This window comes from Rhinoraja longicauda, chromosome 32 (genome assembly GCF_053455715.1).
Source record: "Rhinoraja longicauda isolate Sanriku21f chromosome 32, sRhiLon1.1, whole genome shotgun sequence".
Classification (NCBI taxonomy): domain Eukaryota; kingdom Metazoa; phylum Chordata; class Chondrichthyes; order Rajiformes; family Arhynchobatidae; genus Rhinoraja; species Rhinoraja longicauda.
Genome location: NC_135984.1, coordinates 15,529,106 through 15,538,472, shown reverse-complemented (window position 1 = coordinate 15,538,472; position 9,367 = coordinate 15,529,106).

Sequence of the window (9,367 nt, the reverse complement as noted above, 5' to 3'; positions counted from 1 at the left end):
TTTCTTATATGTTACATTTAATTGTCATTGGCTCAGATACATTAGTAAGGATTTTCAGTCATACTTGTCAGTGGTTGTGATAAATACAATGAGTTTAATCAACTGAGTGAGAGTAGAAAGTGCAATCTGCCCCTATGTGTCCTCATTTAATATGTGCTTTGTTACGTTGTAGAAATTCTTTTTAAAAAGCTGCTGTATTACAAAAATAATCTAGAACGGCAAATCTGGTCATTTTTGACAAATGATTCATTTTAATTGTGAACTCAAAATGTTTTGGGAATTATAGATTATTTGCAGTCATAGTAATGCGAGGGAACTACTCTGAGAAGCAATTGATTAAATGCCATATTTACCAGCGCATTATTCAGGCTAAAATGATGAAGTGCAACATACAATATCTTCAGTAATTGCCTCCGATTCTAACATTTTTGATTATTGAAATAACTGAATTTAATAATATTATCTCTTTATCTCTGGGTGAAACATTGATTATACATTGACTATGTATCTCCCTAAAGCATAAGATACCTGTCTCTCGTAATGAGGTGGTGTTTATGTTTTAAAATACAGATCTCTTGCATCTTTTCAATTGCCTTGATTTAATCCTATGTCAATTGAGATTTTTTTTCCAAAAAAATTAACAGCTTTTCAAGCAAATTTCTTCTCCATAACTTATGGAATTCATTATCATCCCACTCACCCATCCATCACACACATGCAAACAAAAAAGGATTGGATGGATGCAGAACTTTGAAATAGTTAAAAATAATGCCAAATTAATCAAACTAAATAAACAATACACAAATTTAATACTGGATATGGACAATAATCTATCTTTGAATTTTGAACTTGTAGTTAATAGTCCAAGTGTGACTGTTCTAAATAAATACTAAATGTCTTTGTGGACTGATAAAAGTCTTTCTATTTCACTGTCTGCCCATATGGAAAGGAAGATTGCATTCAATTACAAGAAACATGGATTAACCCACACGAACACCAATAATGTGAGAACATTTCTCTAATTATCTGTTCCCTGGTTAACCATTCTGTGCTATCGTGGGTTGCAACAGAAAGTATCAGTTGGGACAAATTTCTTCTCACAAATAATTTTTTTAATTAAAGTTTTAGTGGTTGCAGTGTATAGAATAATTCCTACTGTTTTTGCTATGCTCAGTCTAACAATCGTTGATGCCAGAATAAGTAGATCAGTCACAGACTGGAAAGTGGTGCCTTCAGTCATCAGCTCAGGCTTTAGAGAAAATGTGGCTGAACACATGATAAGTCAGGCATATCTAATTCAGCATTATTTGACTGCTTAGATGGCTGAATGTTTTGTTCAGTACAACATTTTTTTAAGGCAAAGATATTTGACAAATGTAAATATTGATGTAAACTTGGATTAAATATCTGATAACATGATAGCACCATTTATAATTACATTGAAACAAATATGCATGCTTTCATTGTTCTCAGACAGCATTGTGTTTTTTTTGTACTTCAGCACTGATCAATGATCATTATTCTGGCACAATGCTGTTTTCCTGATTCTCATCATGGTGGCAGTTGATATGATTCATGAGATGTATTATGACGCTCATATTTATATTGTTTCCTTTCATAAAATAAATCTCTTTGTGGCTTTAAACTGTGACTGTTCATTAGAGTCGGTGCTGTTTTCAATAAAAGCTCAAGGGATTTAGTGTAAAGTGGTGTTGGATTAAAAAGTTAGGAGCAGATAATAGTTGATGTAACTGGACTGGAGGCAGTGAGGTCCCACATCCTTTTTGCTTTTCTTTTTCATGACTTGGATTTAAATGTTGGGACCATGATAAAGACTGTGACGACAAAGCTGGCTGAAATAAATTCTAAGTTGCAGGAAAACATCATTGAATTAGTGAGAAGGTGAAAAAGAGGAGCAAAGTAATACATTTGGGAAGGTCAAACTACTCAAGAGAATTGTCAATAAATAGTAGGCTATACCAACAGAGGGATCTTGGAATCTGCGACCACAGATGACTGAAGATATTAAGAAAGTTAGGAAAGAATAAGTTGCACTTGTCTTTATAGCCAAGTACAAAATGTTCGGGTAGGAAGATGATGTTAGATGTGGGAAATAGGCCAGTGCGGATGTACTGGATCTTACTCTGTCTCAAATATTTTCATATTTTATTTTTTCATATTTCAGATACAGCGCGGAAACAGGCCTTTTCGGCCCACCAAGTCCGCACCGCCCAATGATCCCTGCACACTAACACTATCCTACACACACTAGGGACAATTTTTACATATACCCAGTCAATTAACCTACATACCTGTACGTCTTTGGAGTGTGGGAGGAAACCGAAGATCTCGGAGAAAACCCACGCAGGTCACGGGGAGAACGTACAAACTCCTTACAGTACAGCACCCGTAGTCAGGATCGAACCTGAGTCTCCGGCGCTGCATTCGCTATAAAGCAGCAACTCTACCGCTGCGCTACCGTGCCGCCAGAATGACCTTATAAAATGACCTTATAGAAATGAGGACAGAATGCATCTCAACTCCAGAGTAGCTGCTATGTTTCAGTTTTGTGGAAGACCTTTTCAGTTTGAAGGAAGTGGGCAGCACAGTGGCGCAGCTGCTGTCTTACTGCAGCAGAGAGCTGGTTCCAATCCTGACCTTGGGTGCAGTCAGTGTGGAGTTTGCACACTCTCCCTCTGACTGCATGGGTTTCCTCTGGGTGCTCCGGTTTCCTCCCACATCCCAAGGACATGCAGGTTTGCAGGATAATTGGCCTCTGTAAATTTGCCCTAATTTGTAGGGAGTGGATGAGAAAGTGGGATAATATAGAGCCAGTGTGAAGGAGTGATCGAATGTCAACGTGAACTTAGTGGGCCTAAAGGGATGTTTCCATGCTGTATCTTTAAACTAAACTAAATTTACAGACACAAGGAACTGCAGATGCTGGAATCTTGAACAAAACAGAAAATGCTGGAGTAACAGCGGGACAGGCAGCTTTTGTGGATGATGTTAGGTGATGTTTTAGGCAGAAATGTCACCTATCCATGAGATCATTCCCGACCCACTGATTTACTCCAGCACTTTGTGTTAAACTTATAGTGGACTTTCCTTTGCTGAATAAACCTTAATAACCTGGACATAATTTCAAAGGTTGTAGATTTGGAACTTTCAGGTACAGGAAATAGATTTAAAAAATCCATGATCAGGGCACTGTCAGCACAGAAAAATGAAAATAAGCTCCAAAATGTGGGAAGTGATACATTTATGTAGGATGAATAAAGAAACTCAATGGTGAATTGTAAAGAGGTGCAAAAGACTCTTGCTATGACATTGACAGGGCAGATTAACAAAGCAGCTAATATAACATATGATCCTGTATTCTATAAATAGAGCATTGAATACAAAACCCAGCACTAATTCTGCCCCAGATGGAATTTGAAGAGGAAATATCACTTGGTTTGCATGCGTTAAATATATAGCGAACCAACAGCTGCACCTCGTATGCTGCTCCCAAAGTTCTGTTTCAGTGACTTCAAAGCTGAATTTAAAGGAGACTACAGAAATCAGCTTCAACAAGATACCTCCCGCATATTACCAAAGATGAACTGCTAGCGTAATCATGCCTGTTTTTGAACACCATTGTTCAGAAAGGGTAGGAGATTTGTATTTACAAAATGTATTCCATGCCTCTTTAGAACATTTAAAACTATGGCCAGTTAAAATTATTTTTAAATGTAAACAGTGCTGAGATGCAATGTCCCTCCCATCAGCAATGGAACATCAACCGGGACATGTGTTCTTGGGAAAGAGAGCAAGGAATAAATGTTAACCAGAACACCCTCTTGTTCTCTTCATAATATTGTTGCCAGAATTTTTATAGTTTCTTGAGAAAGTGGATAGGTCAGAAATGTAACCTCTCCAACAAAGTAACATTCACAGTATTGCACCAGAGGTGAATCTACATTTTTCTGTGCTGAAGTCTCAGGAACATGTCCAATCACAGCAAGAAAAACTAACGCCTGTAGAGCAGCTACAAGAATGGTTTCAGATTTAGGGATAAAAATAATGCCCAGTCAAGATGAGAATTTCTTTAGAAGCATTTAAAGAGGAGATGTCTGCGACTCTTGGTTTGTCTCACCGAGGGACCGCGCCAAAAGTCCACCATTACTAAGTTGGAGCTCCTTTTCTGTGAACTCCCACCATTCTGGGGATTGAAGACTGCCATGGTTTCTATCATTTTTTTTTCTCCAGAAATCATCCGTCTCTTCAGCACCTATCTAAAACTACAACTTCTAAAACTTATACAAATAGTTCACAACTTTGTGTCACATTTTATTTCTGCATGGAGGTATAGATCGCGTCTGTGCTTTCACTAAAACTATTCATATCTGCTTTCCCACCTCAGTCACTGTTAAAACATTATTAACCTTTCTCCACTTGTAGTCAGTCTCCCTAATTCTATTTATCATAAATTTGTGGTGGTCTAACTAATGGACTATGTAAAAAACGACAATGGATATGTCAAATCATATCTTTGTAGATATCTTTCCACAAAGATTTTAAATCAAATTAAAATTCACTTACTATTAGTGCCGTGGATCCAGTCACTTGATACGATCTATTTTGGTGAGACACAACCTGTTGCAGAAGGCAAATCAAAGAGTGATTCTCTTAAGTTGCGTGGATTGTTCTTAATTTCTCTAAATGTTGCATCATATCTGTTGTGGAAAATTATTTCCTACAATGATACAGTAATAGAACAGTGAAAACGATGTCAGACAAGAAAAGCCTCACTAGAAAGCACATGACAGAAATTGTTTATTTGGCTTAACTTGTGTACACCTTTTTTTCTATTTGAGCTACTTCCTACTTCTTTGTGTCTAACTCTCATCAATATACCCTTCTTTGCCTTTCACTCTCATGTGATTACCTTATCAAAAGCATCTACCTTGTCACTTCAGCCACTCCCAGATGTTGCGAATTCTACATGCTACCCATTTTCCGAGAAACTTGTTTTTAATTTCTTGCACATAATTTGCATCTACAGGAGATGGTATTTTTTTCTTCCAGATTGACTAAGAGCCAGTTTCGAATGTTGAGTAAATATCGTGCTGAACATTAGTCACTATTAAACAGCAAACCCGAAATGTATTACCAAGTAAAAGGGAAATACTAAGACATGTTTCTCTGTAGGGAATTTCATTTCAAGTGATATTAGAACTACACTCCAAAACAGATAGTTCAGTTCATCTTGCCTTTGGCATCTCTTTGAAAGCAATAAAATGTTTTAGAGACCTACTGTTATTTTTCCTTTAAGTATTCCTTCAATTTATTTTAAAAACCTGCTCTCAAGTAGCGTGTATTAGATAAAAATAACATAAATTGTGTAGAAACAATGAACGGCAGGTGCTGGTTTATAATAAAGGGCACAAAGTACAGGAGTAACTCAGCAGGTCAGGCCGCATTTCTGGAGAGCATGGATAGGTGGTGGTTCGGGTTGGGACCCTTCTTAAACTGATTGTGGGGGTGATGGGGGATGTGGGGGAGGAGGAACGAAAGATGAGAGAGAAGAGGCAGGACAAAGAGTGGCAAATGATAAGTGGACACAGGTGAGGGGGGTTGATAGGCAGATGGTTGGAACAAAGGCCAGATACAGTATTAAAACCAAAAGAGACAAAAGTTGTGAATTGTGATGGGAATGTGGGTGGAGGGAAGAAATAGGTGCAAGTTCAGGTGGGGCATGGGGGGGGGGGCAGAGAAAGAGAGGTGTGGGGGAGAAAGGTGAGCAGGAGGGGTTACCTAAATTTGGAGAGATCAATGTTCATATCCTAGGGTTTAAAGCTGCCAAAGCGGAATAGGAATTGCTGTTCCTTCAGTTTGCGCGTGGCCTCACTCTGGTAATGAAGGTGGTCCAGGACAGAAAGGTCATTATGGAAATGGGATGGAGAGTTAACTTGGTTAGCAATTGGGAGATCCATTAGGTCTTAGCAGACCGAGTGCAAGTATTTGGCAAAACAGTCACTTAGTCTGACCAATGTATAGAACACATTGGGGACACTGGATGTGTTAGATGAAGTAGATAAGATAAATTGTGTTGTGTCCTGCAGGCTCTTTTGTTTAATTTTACTTGTTCCATGCTGCTTTCACTTTGAAGCAATTGGTTTCAATTAAACTGCCATTTTAAAACATAATTATTCTATTAAATTGTGAACAAGAATTGTGAACATTCAATTATGTAAATAATTGTCAGAGGATACAGTGAGATATAGATCAACTGCAGAAATGGGCAGAAAAATGGCAGCTGGAGTTTAACCTGAGCAGGTGAGGTGTTGCTCTTTGGGAGGTTGAATGTAAGGAGTGGCAGTTCATGGCGACCTTTAACAGCATTAATGTGCAGAGGGATCTTGGAGTCAATGTTCATAGATCGCTAAAGGTGGCAGCACTCATAGATAGGGTGATAAAGGCATAAGGTATGCTTGCCTTCGTTGCTAGGGGCAATGAATATAAGAGTCAGGAAGTCTTGATGCAGCTCTATAGGACTTCGGTTAGGTTGCATTTGGAGTATTGCATGCAGTTCTAGACACCCCAATACGGGAAAGATGTGGATGTATTGGAGAGGATGCAGAGGTGGTTTACCAGAATGCTGCCTGGATTAGAGGGTTTCAGCTACCGGGAGGTCGGATAGACTTGGATTGTTTTCTCAGGAACATTGGAGGTTAAGGGGAGACTTGATAGAAGTATATAAAATTATGTGAGGTAGAGATAACGTAGACAGTCAGAACCTTATTCCCAGGTTGGAAATGTTTAACACTAGGGTATAGCTATGAGGTGAGAGGGGTAAAAATAATGGAAACGTGCAGGGCAAGTTTATTTTTTACACAGAGGGTGGTGGGGGCTTGGAACACATTGACAGGGGTGATGGAGGCAGATTCGAAAATGGTGTTTATGAAACTTTAATGCACATTGATTTGCAGGGAATGATAGGATATGGATCACTTGAAATTAGTTCAGCCAGGCATGATGTTGGGCACAAACATTGTGGGCTAAAGGGCCCATTCCTGTGAGGAATGTTCGATGTTCTAAATTTTATCCTTTAATTCAGGATTGGAGACAATCACAAAGCAATCAGCAGTTTAAAATCTTGTTCAATTTAATGACGATTAAATTTTTACTCTATTTTTTCCCTCCAGAAATGGCTTGTAAACGGTTCATTCCAATTAAAAGGTTGATACATTACAAAGTCTTGAAGGAGCAGAATGAAGACATTTTACTTGGAGCAGACTTTAGAAATACAGCGCGGAAACAGGCCCTTCGTCCCACTGAGTTTGTGCTGACCAGTGATTACTCCATACACAAACACTGTCCTACACACTAAGGCCAATTTACAATTTTACCAAAACCAATTAGCCTACAAACCTGTACATCCTCGGAGTGTGGGAAGAAACCGGAGCACCCGGAGAAATCCCAGTCGATCACAGGGAGAATATACAAATGCCATACAGACAACACCCGTAGTCAGGATCGAACTCACGTCTCTGGTGCTGTAAGGCAGCAGCTCTATTGCTACGCCACTGTTCCACCCTCATGACGATCACAAACACTAAATTCTGTACAATTCAGTTTCACTGAAAACAATGCCAATATCCATGCATGTATTTAGTGGTACTGACCAGACAAATTTCAACTCCAAAGATTTGGAAGGAGGTAAAATGGAGCTTGGTTCTTTCCATTTGAACACAACACAATGAATTTTAAGACTTGATAAAAATTTGCCCAACTTTACTGCTTTTCATTCTTAAAGCACCATTTTTATATTGCTAGCTGTGAATTTATATATTGGGTATTATGAAATTTGTAGTTCAGTGAGTTGTTCACTATAATGACAAAATAACTTATTTAGGCGTCCAAGGAGCCAGGTTGAAATCTGTTTTTCACGATTGTATTAATCTTTATGGCAAAACTAGAGATCTTGATTTTTCAGACAGTAACAGAAAATGCTGGAAATGTTCAGTAAATTAGGCACCATCTGTGGTTGGTGAAATAGAGTCAAAATCTCAGGTCAATAAGTTTATCAGGATTAGGAAAAGTCGCAAAACAGGCATGCTTGATATTACAGATTAGGGTAAAGATCAAAGGGAATATTTATGAAAGCAAAAGCGATACAAATAGTTGTAGGCCGCTAGCTAGCTGTATTAGTTGCAGCTGATTTTTGAGAAGGCATTGCTGATTTTTGAGAAGGCATTGCCAGAAGACAAAGAAGAGAAGAAAAAATCAATGTCATACCTGAGAGATACAGAGCACCCACCTTGGCTGGAAATTCAAATTGAGTGTAGATAAGTGTGAGGTTCTTCACTTTGGAAGTAAGAATAGAAAGGCAGATTATTATCTGAATGGTGTCAAGTTAGGAGGAGGGGGAGTTCAACGAGATCTGGGTGTCCTAGTGCATCAGTCAATGAAAGGAAGCATGCAGGTTCAGCAGGCAGTGAAGAAAGCCAATGGAATGTTGGCCTTCGTAACAAGAGGAGTTGAGTATAGGAGCAAAGAGGTCCTTCTACAGTTGTACCGGGCCCTGGTGAGACCGCACCTGGAGTACTGTGTGCAGTTTTGGTCTCCAAATTTGAGGAAGGATATTCTTGCTATGGAGGGCGTGCAGCGTAGGTTCACTAGATTAATTCCCGGAATGGCGGGACTGTCGTATGTTGAAAGGCTGGAGCGATTGGGCTTGTATACACTGGAATTTAGAAGGATGAGGGGGGATCTTATTGAAACATATAAGATAATTAGGGGATTGGACACATTAGAGGCAGATAACATGTTCCCAATGTTGGGGGAGTCCAGAACAAGGGGCCACAGTTTGAGAATAAGGGGTAGGCCATTTAGAACGGAGATGAGGAAGAACTTTTTCAGTCAGAGGGTGGTGAAGGTGTGGAATTCTCTGCCTCAGAAGGCAGTGGAGGCCAGTTCGTTGGATGCTTTCAAGAGAGAGCTGGATAGAGCTCTTAAGGATAGCGGAGTGAGGGGGTATGGGGAGAAGGCAGGAACGGGGTACTGATTGATAGTGATCAGCCATGATCGCATTGAATGGCGGTGCTGGCTCGAAGGGCTGAATGGCCTACTCCTGCACCTATTGTCTATTGTCTATTGTCTATTGAATGCTAGAAATAACAAGCAGGGCATTGAGCATTTGTGGAAGAAAACTTAAACTTGCTGAATTCAACATTGAGTCCTGAGAGCTGTAATATTTCTAATCAGGAGATGAGATGCCATTCCTTGATTTTCTATTGGGCTTCAATGACATTCTAAAAGCTAATGACAGAGTAGTTTGAGTGGTATTGAGAAGGAGAACAAAAGTGGCAGGCAAGTAGAA